Below are 22,843 nucleotides of genomic sequence, written 5' to 3' on the forward strand. Positions count from 1 at the left end.
GCTACGGGGACTCCGGTCCAGGAGCCTGGTGTTCACGGGCATTCGTCCCATGAGACTCTGGTCCAGGAGCAGCCTCGGGTCGAGGTGCATTCGGCCCAGGAGCAGCCGGAGGTGACTACGGTTCCGGAGGCTTCACCCAACGTGGAGAGGTCCGGATGGGAGCCTTGGCCGGATCGTACCGAGTTGCCGGATTGGACAGAGGGTCCGGGTGGCTCAGGGTGCGGGGATGAGCTTACGGATAGCGAGGGCGATGTGCAGGTGGACGGGGCCCCGGCTACCATGTACAAGAGTGGTAGTACATGTCTCCCGGTCGCCCCGGCTACCCGCGAGCAGAGGCCGGTGATAAAACCTGAAGGAGATAGGTAAGTACATTTACCCTTTTTTTAGCTTTTGCCTTCAAGTTTGTTCAAATATCTAATGCGCTGACCTTATCATACTGCAGGGGATGGGTACACCCTCTTGGAGTCCGCAGGCCGATCTTCGTCCTTGGTGTGCTTTGCCGGACAAATTTCCCGGGGTTTGTCACGTTGCCTGGTGAGGGTCAGGTTCCTACACTAGGATTTACCTGGGAGCACTACCAGGCTGCGCAGGCCCCGCCAGAGGAGATTATAGATGGTGTCTTGTGCCACACGAGGGCCGAGATGGTGATCAGGAGCTTTTGGGTAAATTATCCTTTTACAGAATCTAAAATTAAGCATATACCTCATTATTGTACTAATCGGTGTTTTCACGTTTGATTGCAGACCTTCTATAGGTGTGAGGATGGATATGAGGAGGCGGCGGCCAGGGTTCTCGAGGTCGAGTGTAGGCGGTTACTACAGAACTTGCGCCACGAGGCTCGGCCGCAGGCTATTCGAGATTACTACGCCACGTGTGGTATTAAGAAGGAGAAGAAGGATTGTCGCGGAAAGTTTCTGAAGAAGGAGCAATACATGAAGGTAATTACCTATTCTTAAGTCCTTCTACGTAGTTTTCTTGATTTCATTCATAGGCGTAGCGCTAAAAATTCTTTCTAATAACTTACAGGTGCCCCCGAGATGGTGTGCGGATAAGATGGATTGTTGGGAGGCGTTGGTTGATGAGTGGTGCACAGGCAGCTGGCGAGCCGTCCACGATAATGCGAAGGATCGGCGTAGCCAAATGGTTGGTGTGCCACACCATCAAGGCAGCGCCAACTTACTTCAGTTTGGACGAAACTGGGTATGTGATTTGCTTCATGATTCATGCAATTCATTCTTATGCTAATATTTTGTTCCTCTCTTTTAGGCGCATCACAATAAGACTGAGATGCCACACTTGTACGACGTTTATGGCATGGCCCATACTGCCTCGTACAAGAAGGCGAAGGCATTCTCTGAGTCTGACCTGGATGATCCCAGTAACTTCACCAACATATCATCCCACCAGAAGCTCGTGGCATACAGGGACGCGGGGAAGGCTACGAATGGGGATGACTTTAACCCTAGCCAGGAACCTTTGGATCCAGAGCTGGTGATGATATCTGGTGGCGGGAGGCCCCATGGCTCGATAGCCATTGGAGATGGGATAATACGTTGTCCACTCACTCTTCCGGAGATCAAGGCGCGCCAGTCGAGCAACTGTCCTGAGATAACGCGTCGTCCACGGCCAGTCGAACTTGCCATCGAGGTTAGTTGTACGGACTAAGAACACTTTCATCCATTTCATTATGTGTGTCACCATAGATCATTACTGTGGTAACGAGGAATGGTTTTTCAGGCTGCTCTTCAGAAAGAGAGAGCGGCAAACCAGGCTGCTCTTGAAGAGAGATTGGCAAGCCAGGCTGCTCTTCAGGCTGCTCTTGATGAGAGGGACCAGAGCACGGCACGATTGCTTGAGGAGGAGAGGGCCCGGAATGAGGCGGGTCAACGGGCCCTGTACGAGCTTTTTGTGGTATGTTTTTTTTCACATTAGCCAAATAATGTGTGTAATGTCTGTTTCAATACTAACTAATACGACCCACTCTTCAGGGTCTGTGCGAGAAGAGCGGTCAAGTCCCTCCGCCGATGCCCGTTTTCTCTTCGATTGGCACGGTGAGTTTCATTATAAACTTGTATTAATAATTGAGTGTCATCATGCTAACTGAGACATTACAAAATATCTTTTCTGCAGAATAACTCCCGAGCGGCATCGCACGACCCTTCTCCAAGGCAACCGTCTCAAAACGAAGCCGGCTCGAGCAACCGTGGTGTTTCTCCTCCTTGATGACCACTACGGTAAGTTTCTCCTCCAAACTTAGCTTGTTTTCCTCTAAAATGAGATAATTAGCCAATTTAGCTCCAAGAAGACATAATTAGGTAATTTAGCTCAAAAAAGACATAATTAGGTAATTTAGCTCAAAAAAGACATAAAGAGGAGGAGGAGGAGGAGGCCAAGGCTAATTTGGCGTCCCAGCCGCCAGAATGTCATCGTGAGGGCGTCGAAGTCCCGGATATGCCTGGCGCGTGGCATGCCAGGGCTTGGAATCGGTCGGCATAGTCCTGGACCGTTGAGGTAAACGGTAAGCGGCCGAGGGCTGCCAGTCGGCTGCCACGGATGGGGGGGCCAAACCAGAGAAGGCAGAGCTCGCGAAAGCGGTCCCACGGTGGCATGGTGAAAAATTGGAAGCGGGTAATATGGTGAAAAATTGCGGTTGCTCCAAACCTTCTAAAAGCGGCTTCTTGCGACCTGCCCAGAATGCTCAGACATACCTTCGGTTCCAAGAGCTTGTTTATCTTTCGGCTTTTTAAATAAGATAGACCATTACAAAAACAAGGTATAACAATCGACGTTCCTATGAGGATTTTACAACCTGAATACCAAGGGACCACTATTAGAAGAGACCATAATAAGTAAATGTCGGCGCCATCTTTGACTTTTTGGATGGTCGGCGGCGCCATAAACTCGATAACCAGCACCGCGGAGTCAAGAAATTCAACTAAATCGAATCCTAAAATAATATTATTCGAGCACACACGGGACCCACAACAATGAAATTCACACAAGCGGCAATCATCCGATCAGAGACTGGAAAAAGGGAAATATATTGATTGGACTACCTATATTGATGCTTTAAATCTGTATTCAGAGCTTTTTTCCAACTACCAGGACTAGTAATTTCAAGTAAAAAACTCTCCTACGAATATGGTACTGCTCTTACTTTCTACCTGAATCCGAGAATTGGAGCAAGATCTTTACCACACCATAACCGAGTCTCTCCTTGCATCTCTAACCAATACACCAGTCACTACAAATAACTGCTCTCTTTGATTGTATGTACATTTTTTCTTGATGTCTAGATCACGGATCTGGTACATGAAAAAGCCATTCCTTTTCGCTTTCCTTCAACCACTTATTATACTTTTCTCCTGGAAGAGTCAAGCGAAAGCAATTAGTTTAGAAGGAAGAGGAAGACCTAGGGGGCTTACGTCCTCATTTCACTATTATTGCTCCTGCAAGACACGAATCAACTACTTTTTACAATTGACATGGTAGCCCAGAGGTCACTATTATCACAATATCCCTCCTTGTAGGCTTAATGCTATCAATGGTGAATCGATCATTCGCTATCCTTTTTTTGTGAAGAGGTTTTTTGAATGGAAGAAAAGTAATGAAACCCGCGATGGCTACTGAATAACCTCCTTTGATTTTTTTATACTAAACCCTTTGAAATTTTTCTTCGTTCGCCAAATCTTCTTTAGTTCTATCCAAGCTCGGTTTTGTCTGAATCTTTTTGGAAGAAGACGCGGTTCACTAGCCGCTACATCCAGGGTCCACAAAATAATTAAACCTGGCGGCTGCTCGCTCTTTGATAAGTGATTCATTGGCCACTAGATCGATGAAGAACCTCTCAGAAATCCGCTTTTTGATGAGTCATTCACCAGCCACTAATTCTTTGATACCACCTTATTCTCAAGCCTGGTGGCTCCCTTGATTGACACTCATGTAAGCTCATCTTGCATGCAAATTTTTGTAGTACTAGGTCCTGCATCCACCAAGAACATTTCATCCCTTAAGCGTAAGCGTAAAACTGAAGATTGTGAGGTGTTTCAACTACATAATAAGAAACTAGAATTAGATCTTGGAAATGATCGACTCCAATAGATGCTCATCAATAGCTTTTTTTCCTCCTATTCCTATTGAACAGAAGTATCCAGCAGCGCCACGCCAAAGTGACTTCTGAAGTGCTATGGACGGGACGAAATCAGGCCTTACTCACCAAGTGGTGGTATAAGCTTCATTGCGGATGAAAAGAAGTCCTTTTGTGCGGAGCTACAAAAGGAAGTTCAAGCTCAAGAAATCCTCTCAATAGGGATTGGGCAAGCAAGTTGTTTGTTTATTAGATCTTACACGGTTGTGAGACGGGACGTCAAGTCAACCAAGTACGTGTGTGTTCATAGTGTCCCCGGCACCTTCCTCATAGCTGAGTATGGATGCTGAAGTTAGCTGGAGTGTGGGTCGAGTGCGTGGTAGATGGAACTCCTATTTACCGCATTTCTTCTTACACTTCCAACTTGAAGAGGAAGAAGCATCTCTCTATGCATTTTCAATAGATAGGAAAAAGGATCTTGACCTGAGGCCTTCGACCAAAGAAAGGGAGACTTGGCGAAGTCACAGGTGGTTTTCCGTCCCTAGATTCATGGAAGGAATTTTTGAAGTTTGAGTGAACAAGGAAAGTAAGGAAATCGGGAAAGGTCTGATACAAAAGAAAGGGTTGCAAGGCTTAACGATTTAGAATATAACTGTTGAGGTGGCACTTGTTCCCCCAGGGTAGGGGTATATGCATGTAGCTTTCTTCTGTCACTTCTTTCAGATCAATGAAGTGGAAAAGTAATAAAGTAAGGGACCCTTGTGTACAAAGAAAGTTGTCACTCCAAGAACTCGAAGTCAAGCATGTTAGGGAATATCCAGATTAGTCTTCAACTAGAGAAAGGATAGGAATATCCTTTGCTGAGTTTTCTTCTCCAGCGGATGTAGCGGTAAAAGATTATATTATTTTCACGGTCTAGTTACGTCTTTCCTCTCCCTATCTAAAGAGCACTATTAACATAGACCCTCTCCTGACTCTCTATCATTTTCAGAAAGTAGAAGATCCTTCTCTCTATTCTACTATCCGATCTCGTCTGTTGAATTGATCAGAAATATGGTCATATCTTCGTTATCCCAATAGTAAACCTTCTTACTTCTCTTCGCATATCGAAAGACGCAAAAGATCTATTATTAGCTTATATATAAGTTGTCGAAGGTCCGTAAAAGCCTTGATGAGGAGAAGATGATATTGGAGTTGGATGTTGCCGAGGTGCGTGACGATCACAAGATCAAGATGAATGCAATGCACTTGAAGATTAGAAACATTAGAAAATATGCCATAATAAGCTCCTCCTCTTTCTTCTTCTTCTCCTCCTCCTCCTCCTCCTTCTTGATTTCTTCTTCTTCTCCTCTTCCTCCTCTTTCTTCTTCTTCTCCTCCTCTTTCTTCTTCTTCTTCTACCATAATAAGCTCAAAATGAAAAGAAAGAAGAAGAAGAGATGAAGAAGAAGAGAAGAAGGAGAAGGAGGAGGAGGAGGAGGAGAAGGCCAAGGACCTTCTATCCTTCTCCTCCTCCTCCTCCTTCTTCCTGATTTCTTCTTCTTCTCCTCCTCCTCCTCCTCTTTCTTCTCCTCTTTCATATTATCCTTGCTTTAATTAACCCAACAATGACATAGTTAGCCCATTTAGCTCCAAAATACCGTAATAAGCTCAAAATGGCATAAGAACCTTGGTTAGCTCATGAATATTATATACTTCGCTTCTTTTCCTCTAAAAGGACATAATTGGAATATTTAGCTCAAAAAAGACATAATTAGGTAATTTAGCTCCAACAAGAGGAGAAGAGGAGAAGAAATAGGCAAAATGAAAAGAAAGAAGAAGAAGAGATGAAGAAGAAGAGAAGAAGGAGGAGGAGGAGGAGGAGGAGAAGGCCCCTGGCCTTCTCCTCCTCCTCCTCCTCCTCCTCCTCCTCCTCCTTCTTCTTGATTTCTTCTTCTTCTCCTCTTCCTCCTCGTTCTTCTTCTTCTCCTCCTCTTTCTTCTTCTTCTTCTACCATAATAAGCTCAAAATGAAAAGAAAGAAGAAGAAGAGATGAAGAAGAAGAGAAGAAGGATAAGGAGGAGGAGGAGGAGGAGGAGGAGGAGGAGGAGAAGGGAGGAGGAGGAGGAGGAGGAGGAGGAGAAGGCCAAGGACCTTCTATCCTTCTCCTCCTCCTCCTTCTTCTTGATTTCTTCTTCTTCTCCTCCTCCTCCTCCTCTTTCTTCTCCTCTTTCTTCTCCTCCTTCTTCTCCTTCTTCTTCTCTTCTTTTTTCTTCTTCTCCTCCTCCTTCTCCTTCTCCTTCCCCTTCCCCTCCTCCTCCTCCTCCTCCTCCTTCTTGTTTTTCTTCTCCTTGTTCTCTTATTGCTTCTTCTCTTTCTTCTTCAATTTAGCTTATTTGTCATATATGTTGTTGTTCTTCTTCTACTTACTTTCTTATTCCCATTTTGCAGATTGGATGTACTACATGCATGGAAGCTGGCGTTGGAGTGCTTTAGTTTCCTTTTTTATTTGAGTTGATGAACAATGTGTTGGTTCTTTGTATGTGTTGATGAACAATGTGTTGATGAACAATATATGTGGAACTATATGTATATATATATGGATGAAACTTTGTATATGTTGGTTTCTTTCGATATATGGATGTCCATTGATGAACAAATGACATTGGTGAACTTTATATGTATATCATATATGTGTTGTGAACTATATATCGTATATGTGCTATGAATTATATATATTATTGCTGTGAAATAACATAAAATAAACAAAACAGTGACAATATGGGCTCTTTGCCGTCTGCTGGCTGATGGCAAAGGCCTTTGCCATCAGCCAGCAGACGGCAAAGGTGACACATGGCACCCAGCTGTGCTTACTGGGCAGTAGCAGCTGGCCATATAGGCTCTTTGCCGTCTGCCTGCTGGGGGGGGGGGGGCAGACGGCAAAGAAGAGGGCACAGAGGAGGGGCAGGAGTGGAGAGAGGGGGAGGGGATGACACGGCAGACGGCAAAGATATTCAATAGGGCAGACGGCAAAGATTGACTAGCAGGCAGACGACAAAGAGCCTCCGTTAACCCCTAACGGAGGCAATGCCTCTCGGCTGCCGTCTCAAGCTCTTTGCCGACTGCTCCTCAGGGAAGCTGACGGCAAAGAGCTTTGCCGTCCGCTTTGGGGGGGGCAGACGGCAAAGAATGTCCTATGCCGTCGTAGGCTGACGCAGAAAATTTGCCGGCCGTGACAATCTTTGCCGTGTGTGGTACTGTCTTTGCCGTCCGGGTATTTGTCTTTGCCGTCTGTGATGGCAGACGGCAAAGAAGGTGATTCCTGTAGTGAGACGTTAATATTTAAATGCTGATTTCAGTACTAAAAACAACACCAAGATCACCCAACTCAGTGCAATATCAATAGTCTCGGAACTAAGGAGTTGTTCGGAAGACCTCCAGCTCCGCCAAATAGAAGGATCCACAGAGTAGTTGTTTCCCTGCTCCGTAAAGTTTAACTACGGCTCCTGCTGCTCCTGGAGTGGAGTCGGGAAGCGGGAGTGACTCCGAACAGGTCCTAAATTTCATTATAGTGACTATCCAAGTTAATATTTCAATACTGATTTCAGTACTAAAAAACAACGCGATGATCACCACATGTAGTTCTATATTGCGACTTTTGGTACTGAAACTATGTATCCCGATTATCCAAATTAATATTTCAATACTGATTTCATTTCTAAAAAATAGCACCACGATCACGTGACTCAGTTCTATATCACTAGTTTTGGTACTAAAATTCAGTATTCTATTTATCCACATTAATATTTCAATACTAATTTCAATACTGAAAAATAACCCTCGATCACCGGACTGAGTTCTCTACTTCCGTACTAACTTGAGTACGATGATTATCTAATTTAGTTCTATATCACTAATTTCGGTACTAAAATTCGGTATTGCAATTATCCACTTTCAGTACGACGATCACCTGACTATGTTCTATATCACTAATTTGGGTAATAAAATTCATTAATATTTCAATACTGATTTAAGAACTAAAAACAAACACCATGTTGACACGACTAAGTTTTATAGCAGTAGTTTCAATACTATAACTCAGTATAGTGACTATCTAGGTTAATATGTCAATATTGATTTCAGTACCCAAAAACAATATAACTATTCCCCGATTCAGTTTTATATCACTACTTTTGGTACTAAAATTTAGTATTGCGCTTATCCACGTTAATATTTCAATACTGATTTTTGTACTGAAAAATAGCACCATGATCACCCGATTTAGTTCTATATTAGTAGTTTCGGCACTAAAAATTAGTATAACGACTATCGGCACTAATATTTCAATACAGATTCTAATAAACAAAAACAACTCCACGATCACCTCAATCGGTTCTATATCACTACTTTTGGTACTAAAATTCAGTATTGCGATTATCCATGTTAATATTTCAATAATTACTTCAGTACAAAAAATGGTACCACGATCAGCCGACTCAGTTCTATATCACCGGTTTTGGTACTAAAATTCGGTACCCTGACTATCCACTTTAGTATTTCAATACTCATTTCAGTAGTAATAACAACACCACGATAAACAGACTCCGTTATAAACTTCATTATTGATTTGAGTACAGCAATTATCTCACACAGTTCTATATCACTAATTTCAGTACTAAAATTAGGTATTCCGATTATCCACATTAATATTTCAGTATTGATTTCAATACACATGTAAAACACCACAATCACCCGACTCAGTTCTATATCACTAATTCTGGTACTAAAATTGTACCGCGGTTATCCACGTTATTACTTTGATAATAGTTTCAGTATTAAAATATAGCACCCCGATCACCCGACTTGATTCTATATCAATAGTTTTGGTACTAAATTTAGTATAGTCCACGTTAATATTTAAATACTCAAAAACACGAGATAACCCGACCCAGTTCTATATCACTAATTTCCGTACTAAAATTCAGTATTGTGATTATCAACGTTAATATTTCAATACTGATTTCAGTACTAAAAATTAGCACCACGGTCACCCCTACTCAGTTCGATATCCCTATTTTCTTTACTACAATTCAGTATTGCGATTATCCATGTTAATATTTTAATACTAATTTTAGTACTGAAAAATAGCACCACGATCACCCAATTCAGTTCTATATTTCAATACGACGATCACCTGACTCAGTTCTATATCACTAGTTTGGGTACTAAAATTTATTAACATTTCAATACTGGAAAAAACACCATGATTAACCGACTTAGTTTTGTATGAGTAGTTTCGATAATAAAAATTGGTATAGTGACTATCCACGTTAATATTTTATTACTCATTATAGTACTCAAAAAAAGCACCACTATCAACCGAGACGGTTCTATATCACTACATTTGGTACTAAAATTTGTATTACGATTGTTCGGATTAGTATTTCAATACTGATTTCAGTACTGAAAAATAGCCCCACCATCACCGGACTCAGTTCTATACCTCAGTATTTATTTGAGTACATGAATCACCTCACTGAGTTCTATATCAGTAATCCCGGTACTGAAATATAAAATTGTGAGTATACACATTAATATTTAAATACCGATTTCAGTACCGAAAAACAACACCAGAGTCACCCAACTAAGTGATATATCAATAGTTTTGAGAATTAAAATTCAGTATAGTGAATAACTATGTCAATATTTGGGTACTTGTCTCAGCACTCAAAAACAACACGATGATCACCCGACTCAGTGTTGTATCACGACTTTTGGTACTGAAACTACGTATCGCGATTATCCACATTAGTATTTCAATACTTATTTCAGTTCTACAAAATAGCATGACGACGTAAATATTTCAATACTTATTTTAGTACTGAAAAAAGCCCTCGATCACCGTACTCTACTTCAGTACTGACTTGAGTACGACGATTATCTAATTCGGTTTCATATCACTAATTTCGGTACTAAAATTCGGTATTCTAATTATCCCCTTTCAGTACGACGATCACCTGACTATGTTCTATATCACCAATTTGCGTAATAAAATTCATTATTATTTTAATACCGATTTAAGTACTGAAAACAAACACCATGTTGACCCGACTCAGTTTTATAGCAGTAGTTTTGATACTATAAATTAGTATAGTGACTATCCACGTTGATATGTCAATATAGATTTAAGTACCCAAAAACAACAGCACTATCGCACGACTCAGTTTTATATCACTACTTTTGGTACTAAAATTTAGTATTGCGCTTATCCATGTTAATATTTCAATACTAATTTTTGTACTGAGAAATAGCACCATGATGATCCGATTTAGTTCTACATTAGTATCTTCGGCACTCAAAATTAGTATAGTGACTATCCACGCTAATATTTCAGTACTGATTTCAGTACTCAAAAACAACTCCATGACCATGTGACTTAGTTCTATATCACTACATTTGATACTAAAATTCAGTATTCCGATTATCAATGTTAATATTTCAATACTGACTTCAGTACAAGTAATGGTACCACGATCAGCCGACTCACTTCTATACCACTTGCTTTAGTACTAAAATTCAGTACCGTGACTAGCCACGTTAATATTTCAATACTTATTTCAGTACTAAAAACGACGTCACGATCAACGGAGTCAGTTCTATACTTCAGTATTGATTTGAGTACGATAATTATCTGACTCAGTTCTATATCACTAATTTCATTACTAAAATTCGGTATTGCGATTATCCATGTTAATATTTCAGTACTGATTTCAATACACACATAAAACACCACAATCATCCGACTGAGTTTTATATCACTAATTTCGGTACTCAAATTGTATTACGGTCATCCACGTTAATACTTCAATACCGATTTCAATATTAAAATATAGCACCACGATCACCCGACTTGATTCTATATCAATAGTTTTGGTACTAAATTTAGTATAGTCCACCTTAATATTTAAATACTAAAAAACACGAGATAACCCGACTCAGTTCTATATCACTACTTTAAGTACTAAAATTCAATATTGTGATTATCAACGTTAAAATTTCAATACTGATTTCAGTACTAAAAATTAGCTCCCCGGTCACCCTACTCAGTTCCATATCACTAGTTTCTTTACTAAAATTCAGTATTGCGATTATCCATGTTAATATTTAACACTAATTTCAGTACTGAAAAATAGCACCACGATCACCCAATTCAGTTCTATACTTCAGTACGACGATCACCTGACTCAGTTCTATATCACTAATTTGGGTACTAAAATTCATTAAGTATTCAATACTGAAAAAACACCATGATTAACCGACTCAGTTCTGTATGAGTAGTTTCGGTACTAAAAATCGGTATGGTGACTATCCACGTTAATATTTCAATACTGATTGGAGTGCTCGAAAAAAGCACCACTATCAACTGAGTCTATTCTATATCACTACATTTGGTACTAAAATTTGTATTGCGATTGCTTGGATTAATATTTCAATACTGATTTAAGTACTGAAAAATATCCCCACCATCACGGGACTTAGTTCTATACTTCAGTATTTATTTGAATACAAGAATCACCTGAATCAGTTCTATATCAGTAATCTCGGTACTGAAATATAAAAATGTGAGTATACACATTAATATTTAAATACTGATTTGAGTACTGAAAAACAACACCAAAGTCACCCAACTCAGTGTTATACCAATAGTTACAGAATTCAAATTCAGTATAGTGACTAACCACGTCAATATTTCAGTACTTGTTTCAGCACTCAAAAACAACACGATGATTGTGACATCCTCGACTTTAACTACAATGATGATTGTAATTAAGCGTGAGTGCTCCCGCCCTAATGATTCCACGTCATCGTGGATTATATCAATGTTGTCATGTTGGTTGAAACCGAATCGAAATTCGAAACCTTGAGATTAAGTCAAACGAGAAAAGATTTTATGTTGTTGAAATAAAAACGTGGGGGAGTTATAAAAATTCTCTAGCGAAGTATAAAACTGAATCACGCACTTTTGGAAATATTGGTAAGCCCAATATATATAAAAGTGGAGCCTTAAATGAAATTGAGTAAAGAGAAATATGGTAAATGTAAAAGAAATAAACAAAAGAAAGTTCTAAGAGTGTATATAATAAATTGTAAAAGAAAGTAAATTAGAATTAATAAAAAAATAAAGTATTTAAAAAAAAGAAGCAAAAAGAACCCCCACCCCTTGGCCCAACCGGGCCTAGTGGCCCAACCGGCCAGGACACACCCCTCCCGCAACCGCCAGTCCCCCCTGCCCCCGTGACCACCAAACCCTATGGAACCCCGGTTCCCCCCATCGTTCCCAGCCGCCGCCAAGGGCTCCCGCCACGATCCCCCAACCCTTGAGGGGGCCCCTTCGCCATGATTCCTTGCCTCACCTCTGGGTCCTATCCCCCCGCACGAGAGAAATATCCCTCTCTGTCGTTACCTCCAGCAACCGCCAGATCCCCCCCCCCCCCCCCCCGTGACCGAGCTCGTCCCCCCTTCCCTGCACTCCTCTCGTCGGGACCGAGCCCCTCTCCTCACCGACAACCTCTCGTTCCCTCCCCCAGATCGGCCCCTCACTCCCTCCCCCGTCGGTCTCCCTTCCAGGTCCTCCCGCCGGCGGCCCCCCTGCCCCTCCTCCCCTCGGCTCCTCCCACCTCGAGCCGAGAAGAACCTCCCGTCGGCCCCTCCTGCCTCCCAGGTCGACCGAGCCCTCCTCGTCTTCTCCCCGTCGGCCGAGGCCCCCAAGGATCCCCGCTGGCCAACCAACATCACCCCGTCTCACTGGCCCCTTCCTCCCGCTTGGTCCAAGAGGGACCGGGAAGGGAGAACCCTCCTCCTCGTCACACCGGTTGGCCATCTCCGGGAGGCCTCTCCGGTGACCGTCCTCACCGGCATCACCACCACCGCGCCACCACCGTCACCGCCTCGTCTTCCTCCTCACCATCACCTCCGCCTCACGAGAACTCCGGCTTCATCGGGCGCTCTCGTCAATGTCGGTGAGCCCCTCCTCGGGCTCCTCCCACCATCTCCTTCCTCGCGCCGTCCCGGTTCCGTTCCGGCAAACGACGTTACGATCCGACGCTGTTAGGTTCGTGTAGGAGATCGTGGAGATGTAGCTCTCTCTCTCTCTGAAGTTCTGTGTGTTAACTGAGAGGTGGGAGATGTCAGATGTGAGATGTGAGGAGAAATAAAAATAAATGTTGTATTGCGTATGTATGTATGTGTAAACGTCGCATGTATTTTGTATGTATGAGATGCACGATGTATGTATTTGCGTATATAGGTATATGGAGAATACGTTAATTGTTTGGTTATGTATTTGTGAGTAAAAATGTGCATTTGGCCTAAACCCACTTAATGGTGGGGCCAGCGCACCCTGTTGTCTATGACAGGGAGGCCCCAGACCCTCTTTTAAAGAAAAGTGAAAATTAAAATATAACATAAAAATAATGTTTTTATTAAATAAATAAATAGATATATTATATAATTAATTAATTTGGTAATTAGAATAATTAGAGTATGACATGTGGGTCCCCCACTAAATTAATCTGATTAATTAATATTTAATCTTAATTAAAACTTGTGCCTATGACGTTCGGGACCTTTAGGTTAGTTGATGAGTCAAATGTTGATGTCAGCATGACATCATGCTGATGTCATAATAGAATTTTATTAAATTATTTAAATCTTTGTTTAATTCCTAATTATTGGATAAAACTTTAAAAATTAATATAAAATAATACGTAAGTCAGATCAAAATATTTTCAACATGAAAGTTGATCAGCAGAACGAGATGAACTCGGATACACGGTCCATTCGTGTGTCACGCGTCCCTAGGATAGCAAACATGGAACATTTCCATCGTTTCTAGTCTCACCGGTAGTAGGCCGAGACCCGGAAAATATCGTCAGATATTCTTCCGACCCGTCTTTGACGGATGTTGCTGCGTTAGCTCATGTCTAGCCTGCATCTTGCCATGTCATGCTTTGTGTTGCACCGTTGCTATTATTTATTGTTTCTTCCCCCTCTTCTTACCGTTAGACCCCAAGACTGACGTTGCTGCCGGGTACACCTACGACCCTGCCGATCAGTCCTTTGCTGCAGAGCAGCAAGGCAAGCAAACCCCCTTTATCATTCCTATATTGTCTATGTCTTTCTTCCTACTGCTTGCATTAGTATTTTGCTACTGTTGTAGTTAGCTCCTATATCTGATGCATAGCCTATTTTTAATGAACTGCTACTTTCAGTCTTGTACCTTTAATATGCTTAGTATAGGTGGAGCAGTCATCCCCTCTGACCCCATAGTTCAGTTGCCCCGCTTGCTTTCAAATCTCGATCCCTGATCGACGAGCCAGACCCGACACAACATATACACCCCCCTTAGTTGTACGACGCTACAGAGATACTATCGGGTACCGAGGGTGACACCTCGCTAAGTACTCCTGATGATATCTCTGTAGTATAGCTAGTCGGTCGTGGTTATCGAGGGTGATTCCTCGCTCACCATTCCCGACGAAGCCTCTGTCGTACAACCCCTCAAGTGTGGGACCCCCAAGGGTGATTCCTCTAAGCCCGCCTTGACGGATACATCGTTCAGAATCCAACAAGGGTGATACCTCGGATTCCCCACGATGTTACAACGACACAGCTACTCGACCATGTTACTGGGATCATAGGTGATTTAGTTGTTAAGACGGGTGGATTCCCGCGAGACTGTGTTGATGGCCTAATTAAAATGTTAATGGATTTCGGTATTTGATCTTGGTTGGTCGGAGACCTTTTCGCACTAACCGGCTACGCGGGAAGAATTATGGGTACTCGGCGTCGCGGTATCAGCCGAAGCTTTTCAGATGTCTGCAATGTAGCGGCGCGCGCCCAAGTGGTCCCGAGATGCATCGCGCTTGTGATTAAGGGATGCTCGGACTGACGTCGGCCGCCCACGCCACGTGCAGGAGCGCAAAGGGGAACTGGGCCCACAACCCTTTGTGCTTTGGAGTTAGACCGGCGGGCTGGCCTCTCTGATTAGTCTTAGGTGGGGCTGCGATGTGTCGATATTCCGAGGCCGGGCAGGACCCACAAAAGTGTGTCCGGCGAGAGTGTTATCGAGCATGACGGGACATGTTGTGCACCCCTGCAGGGATGAAAAATTAACTATTCGAATAGCCGTGTCCACGGTTACAGGACGACTTGGAGTTGTTCCCTCATCTTATACAACTACAATTGTTACTTAATTGGGATTAGTTTGCCTCGAGATTGCTTCCTCGCAGGGAGTCGAGGGAGGATCTTTGGGCGTGACCTCCCTTTAATAATGCTGCAACAATATGACTATTAACTGTGTTACACCTGTTCTACTCTCGTCTATTGCTGCAACACCCTGAAGATGCTAGTCTTCGATAGGACTAGGCCTTCTCTCTCTATTCTCGCATTGCTGCAGTCAGTCCACATATAGCCATCCCCCTTCTTTGATGCTGATGCATACTTATAATAGTTCTGATGTAAGACTTGCGAGTACTTTGGATGAGTACTCACCGTTGCTTTGCTCCCCCTTTGTCCCCTTGATCCGTTGCTGCGACCAGATGGTGGAGCCCAGGAGTGGAGTTTCCTACCGATGCCTGCCGCCCCGATAGTGTCATCTTCGTGGAGGCCGCTGATGCCCAGGAGTGGAATAGGAGGTTCCCAGGTAGGAGGCCTCGCCTCGTTCGATCGTGTTTCTTTTGTGCTAGCCTTCTCTAAGGCACCCCATGTTATGTCTGTCCTCAAATATTTGTTGCCTCCGCTGACTCGTGTGTTTATCGAGCTTCTGTATTCTAGCCCTCGAGGCCCCTGGCTTCTAATATGAAGCTGATATTATTTTATTTGTGTCTAGAGTTGTGTTGTGATATCTTCCCGTGAGTCCTTGGGTTTGATCGTACGCATTTGCGTGTATGATTAGCGTACGATTAAAACGAGGGCGTCACAAGTTGGTATCAGAGCCGACTGCATGTAGGTAGCCCCCTTTCCAACTCCTTGGCCGAAGTTGAGTCTAGTTTTTGAAAAACTTTACTAACACTCATGTTGTGGCTTACGGGCCCACATCTCAATTGGGTGGTATTAGTATCTTTTACTCCATTCCTATACTCTGGGCTCTACTCTCTCTTCTCTTTCGGGTTAAATATTTTACTAACTCTAACATTAGGTTCTCAAAATCACATCTACCCGGAGAGCCCCGTAATTCCAGACGATGGCTTAATCCGTCAGAAGACTTCGATAGTACTCTCCGATGTTTCTCTCGAGAACTTGTGCCCATCGCTCTTGCGAGTTCCCTTCCTCCTTCAACCCCTGTGGATGACTGCATACAAATGTTGTCCATACTTTCTTCTCCAATTTCTCTTGTTTTACGAGATGCAACGAATTATTTTATCGGGGATTCGTCCATCATCAGTTGTCATGGGTTTCGAAAGTTCTTCGACTTACTATTCGGTCTTCCGAAATCCTCCGTAGCCTAATGTTCATGACCTTTCTCACCTACTTGCATTATGGTTAAATCCATATGTCTAGCAGCATTCATTAAAATCCTTTGTTTTTTTCCTGTGTGATCTTATTGATTCTACCTTTCTGTGAATGCACACAATCATCTGTTGTGACTCATAAATTATCTGCCGGCTCAGACGTCCTTCCAGACCGAGCTGGTTCTCGACAAATCAATTTTTGTTTGGTTGTCCATCTAAGTCCATTCAACCTACTTTTATTTGATCGGAGCATCTGATTATGATACGCCAACCTGGAAATCATAATTCCTTTGGTGATTAAGTATCGATATTTTTCAGATGTTCTATAACCCGATGCATTGCGTCCTATCTCCCTCTGATTGAGTACCGATACTCACATCCGATCATTTGTGGATTGCCAGACTCATTCTGAGTTATTATCCGACGATATCCTTTGCTTTAGAAAATTCATGTGATTGCTTCCCCTCACACATGATGCCATTGGTAAATTTTGTCTTGTCCCTTTGATAAGTTGTACCATACGATTTGTCAACCATGCCCTTGAAGCATGTGTTAATTACTCTTGAAGTTTGTGGTATATGTTCCTAAGATGCTCCGATGGGTTGAACCTATGCCTTCCTAAATCAAGATGACCTGAAGAGTTTTCACGAGTCTTACTCTACTGGTGTTATGACGAATATTCTTTCAAAGCTACAACCTGATCAAAGGCGAGGAATAAATGGCAGGTGATGCATTGATGAAGTGGGAGTCGACCTTGAACTTTGTGTTCATGCCCATGGAAACGACGTTGATCTTACCATAGAAGCTTCTCATATGAATAATCATTCCTCTGTGGTTAAATTTGGTATCTATGATCTTATCCTTTGCAATCGTGGTTCCGACCATGTTGTCCTACCTTGATTTCGTTCTCGGATGAGTCAAAGTACTTGTCTTTTTCAGATCAACACGGCGGTCCAAACCTTAAAGTTGATCTACCTCCGAGTATTATCCCTTGTAGCTCGAGGATATCCCGGAGCTATGGAACTTCTTGTGAGCTCCTTATCAACTATGATAATTTCCTTAATTCTAGATGCCTCGTGTCTGAGTTGTTGAACACGAGAGTACATCGATAACTGAATCGAGTACGCGTTGCGATTCAACAATTTTTAGTAATCTTCCTTGTTTACGAGTTTGTACTCGATAGTGTCATTCCAAGATGTTAAGCTACATCATCATCGTCATGTTGTAGCTCGACCATGCTATATATACCCTTCATCCCTGGAACAGAATTCCAACTGTGCGTTAAGCTTGCATCGAGCTTTCCACATCATGTTGGTTGTCTTGAAAGGCAATCTCAATTCAAAGCTAGCAGTCTTATCTGTGTTTCCGACAACCTCTTGCTTCATCATTCCCTTGCTTGATGTCGTCGCTAAACAATTACATCTTCATGAAATTTCTCGACAAATGTGTCGTGATCATCATCAACATTCTGAGCTCTTGCAGGGTATCAATCGAATGCATGATGACAAATACCATCCCACCCCCTCGATGAATAGTATTATCATCGACATCCTTGTTTGCCTTCCCTCCAACACAAATGTGTTCATATTTAGTGTTGAACTTTGAGCTCTTTGCTAATTCAGCTTATGTTATCTTCTACCTTGGAGTATTACTATCTGTTATGTCAAGGATGTCGCACACGTCTTAAGAATTCTTGATATAATAATACTTCTCGCCCTCATCATTCATCTATTGGTCATGTGTTGTTTCAAACCGGAATACCAACAGGTGAACTCTGATGTGTGATCCCAATACTTCTGGCAACCCTATTGCCTTGAGGTTAACAACTAATTATTTCATTCTTGGAGTATTGGTTGTTGACTCACCATTCCAGCATTGGTCGTGCTTCTCATTCTGTATTTTTGAGTGCACCCTTCGGCCAATGTTTAATTGTTGATGTTCCCTCGAGCATACGACATTATACCATTTGATTTGACAAATGCTATCTCCTTGATATTATAACTTTGGAAATTCATCCCTGTCAAAATCTTGAGGGATTGATGCTGAGCACATCGACCACACCCTCAACATATTCATGGTTCACGATGAAGCTCTTGGAATCATTATCCTTGTGCCTAGCTCATGAAGAATATGTGGATAGTAGAAGTGTATTTCCCAAAGTTCACGTGCACTCTTTCCGCCGTGAATATGTGAAAGTTTTGTTTCACTTCCTCTCATGAAATACCAAATCATTCATGCATGTGCGAAGTGTTATATGTTATGAAGATTTGTTATCTTCACTTCATATAACTTCTCTTAGCACGCCAATCCACTAACTGATTTGATCAAAGGAAAAGAAGTTCCTTCATAAGAACTAATCCAGACTTACACATGGAACCTTGTCATCCTCGATGATGGTTCCAAAAATGAGAACTCAGTTGCGTTTTGACGTAAGAATTCCACGTGGGCACGAATGTCTTGACATTGGGTTCATATGTCTTAAAGTCGAACTCCCGATTCAAGAATTGCTTGTGTAGTTCATATCATGAGAATCTTGCATCTTTGTCTTTTCTTCTCAGGCATCTTGAGTCTGAGGTATCCTAACACCAACCATATCTGAATTTCGGACAGATATGATGGTTGGAACATTTTTTTCAATAATTATAACTTTGGTCTTATGTAACCCGGTACGGTGGTGTCTTGTCTGGTACACCGGGCCGAAGGACCTATCGTTATAAATTCTTCCATATGAAAGATTCGCCATCCTTTCATTCACAAACTATATGACTTATTTCACAAGTTGTTCCTCATGGATCCTCTTTGTGTGCCTATTGGTCCGGCCCTTACCTAATGGCCATGTCAAGACTAACCCAAAGCTCGGATGTTGTACTTTAAATTTCAACAGGAACATTGGAAGCGCGATGCTAAATTGTTCCTGATCAATTATCCAAACCACATGGTATGGATAAAGATGATGATTCTTCTTGCCTCTTTATCTAAATGGTCAAGTACTTGATGACATATCATGTATACCATACTCTATGTTCTCCTCAGGAATGGTATATTTTAAATTCTTGTGTGTGTGAACACATTTTCCTTCCCATTGGTCTCTTTGACCTTTCTTGTGGCATAACTTATCTAAGCAGTGTTAATTCCCTGCTTAGGTAAAATTCTCGGTATACAACTCTATCAGTAAGACCCTGTTACTATTGTGGATAACATCCCGGTAGCCGTCGGTGGACGAGAACCTTGCCTATTGGTCCGCCTCATTTGAACGAGCAGGAAAATGGTTCCATTCGTTCCCCGCCCTTGGTACCGATGTTGTTGCCGACATAACTAGCAGGTTATCATGTGGCATGTATTGCTACCAAGACCATATAATATGTCACCCCTCTGCCTACTCTCGGCCCACATGGTGGACCCATAACCCAAAGTTCCACGGGATTGAAAGTTGACTCTCCTGTACATCTTTGACTCCAAAGTATCCTTTACACTTGGCTTCGTACGAAATTCTCGAGCCACCATTCAATGGACCGATCGCTCTTCAGTCCGTATGATTTCCAACATGTTGCAGATCTAGTCCACATTATTCATGGAAATCTGAAGAATGCTCGGTCTCGTCAGAAGAGTCAGTATGACCGTCATCATCAAGATATGGTCTATCAACCTGGCGAAAAGGCTTATCTTCGTGTCACACCAATGAGAGGTGCACATCGTCTTGGGATCAAGGGCAAGTTAGCTCCTCGCTATATTGGTCCTTTCACTGTTCTCGAAAGGCGTGGAAGAGTGGCTTATCAATTGGAACTGCGAGCGAACCTTTCTCAGGTTCACGATGTCTTCCATGTTTCTCAGCTCCGTCGCTGCCTCAAGGATCCTATTCGATTAGTGGATCATGGTATGCTTGAGCTGCAACAAGACCTCTTTATAAAGAGCATCCGGTCCGCATTCTCGACCAAGCTGAAAGTAAGACTCGTCGCAAAGTCACCAAGTTCCTTAAAGTGCAGTGGTCAAATCATTCTGAAGATGAGGCCACTTGGGAACGCGAGGATCATCTTTGTGATGAATACCCTGGGCTCTTTCCTTCTACCTCTTAATTCTCGGGACGAGAATTCTTGTTAGTAGGGGAGAATTGTGACATCCTCGAATTTTCCTACAGTGATGATTGTAATTAAGCGACAGTGATCCTGCGCTAATGATTCCATGTCATCATGGATTATATCAATGTTCTGATGTTGGTTGAAACCGAATCGAAATTCGAAACCTTGAGATTAAGTCAAACGAGAAAAGATTTTATGTTGTTGAAATAAAAATGTCGGGGAGTTATAAAAATTCCCTAGCGAAGTATAAAAATGAATCAGGCACTTTTGAAAATATTGATAAGCCCAATATATTCAAAAGTGGAGCCTTAAATAAAATAGAGTAAAGAGAAATTTGGTAAATGTAAAAGAAATAAACAAAAGAAAGTATTAACAGTGTATATAATTAATTGTAAAAGAAAGTAAATTAGAATTAATAAAAAAAGAAAGTATTTAAAAAAAAGGAAAAACAACCCCCCACCCCCTAGCCCAACTAGGCCTAGTGGCCGAGCCGGCCAGGACACAGCCCTCCCGCAACCGCCAAATCCCCCCCCCGGTGACCGGCAAACCCTAACGAACCCCGGTTCCCCCCATCGTTCCCAGCCGCCGCCAGGGGATCCCGCCTCGACCCCCCAACACTCGATGGGGGCCCCTCCCCACGATTCCTTGCCTCACCTCTCGGTCCTATCCACCCGCACGAGAGAAATATCCCTCTCTATCGTTACCTCCAGCAACCGCCAGATCCCCCCCCATGACCGAGCTCGTCCCCCCTTCCCTGCGCTCCTCTCATCAGGACCGAGCCCCTCTCCCCACCGACAACCTCTCGTTCCTCCTCCAGATCGGCCCCTCACTCCCTCCCCCGTCGGTCTCCCTTCCAGGTCCTCCCGGCGGCGGCCCCCCTGCCCCTCCTCCCCTCGGCTCCTCGCACCTCGAGCCGAGAGGAACCTCCCGTCGGCTCCTCCTGCCTCCTAGGTCGACCGAGCCCTCCTGGTCTTCCCCCGTCGGCCGAGGCCCCCAAGGAGCCCCGCCGGCTGACCAATATAACCCCGTCTCGCCGGCCCCTTCCTCCCGCTCGGTCCAGGAGGGACCAGGCAGGGAGAACCCTCCTCCTCGTCATGCCGGTTGGCCATCTCCGGGAGGCCTCTCCGATGACCGTTCTCACCGGCATCACCACCACCGCGCCACCACCGTCACCGGCTCGTCTTCCTCCTTGCCGTCACCTCCGCCTCACGAGAACTCCGGCTTCATCGGGCCCCTCTCGTCAACGTCGGTGAGCCCCTCCTCGTGCTCCTCCCACCATCTCCTTCCTCACGCCGTCCTGGTTTCGTTCCTGCAAATGATGTTCCGATCCGACGCCGTTAGGTTCATGTAGGAGATCGTGGAGATGTAGTTCTCTCTCTGTGAAGTTCTCTCTGTTAACAGAGAGGTGGGAGATGTGAGATGTGAGATGTGAGGAGAAATAAAAATAAATGTTGTATTGCTTATGTATGTATGTATAAACGTCATATGTATGTTATCTCTATGAGATGCATGATGTATGTATTTGCGTATATAGGTATATGGAGAATACATTAATTGTTTGGTTATGTATCTCTGAGTAAAAGTGTGTATTTGGCCTAAAGCCACTTACCGGTGGGGCCAGCGCACCCTGCTATCTATGACACGGAGGCCCCACACCCTCTTTTAAAGAAAAGTGAAAATTAAAATATAAAATAAAAATAATGTTTTTTAAATAAATAAATAGATATAATATATAATTAATTAATTGGGTAATTAGAATAATTAGAGTATGACACATGGGTCCCCCACTAAATTAATCTGATTAATTAATATTTAATCTTAATTAAAACTTGTGCCTATGACGTTTGGGACCCACTAGTGAGTTGAACGGTCAACTGTTGATGTCAGCATGACATCATGCTGATGTCATAATAGCATTTTATTAAATTATTTAAATATGTTTTTAATTCCTAATTATTGGATAAAATTTTAAAAATTAATATAAAATAATCTGTAAGTCAGATCAAAATATTTTCAACATGAAAGTTGATCAGCAGAACGAGAGGAACCCGGATACACGGTCCATTCGTGTGTCACGCGTCCCTAGCATAGCAAACATGGAACATTTCCATCGTTTCCAGTCTGACCGGTAGTAGCCCGAGACCCGAAAAATATCGTGAGATATTCTTCCGACCCATCTATGACGGATGT

This window comes from Hordeum vulgare, chromosome 1H (genome assembly GCF_904849725.1).
Source record: "Hordeum vulgare subsp. vulgare chromosome 1H, MorexV3_pseudomolecules_assembly, whole genome shotgun sequence".
Classification (NCBI taxonomy): domain Eukaryota; kingdom Viridiplantae; phylum Streptophyta; class Magnoliopsida; order Poales; family Poaceae; genus Hordeum; species Hordeum vulgare.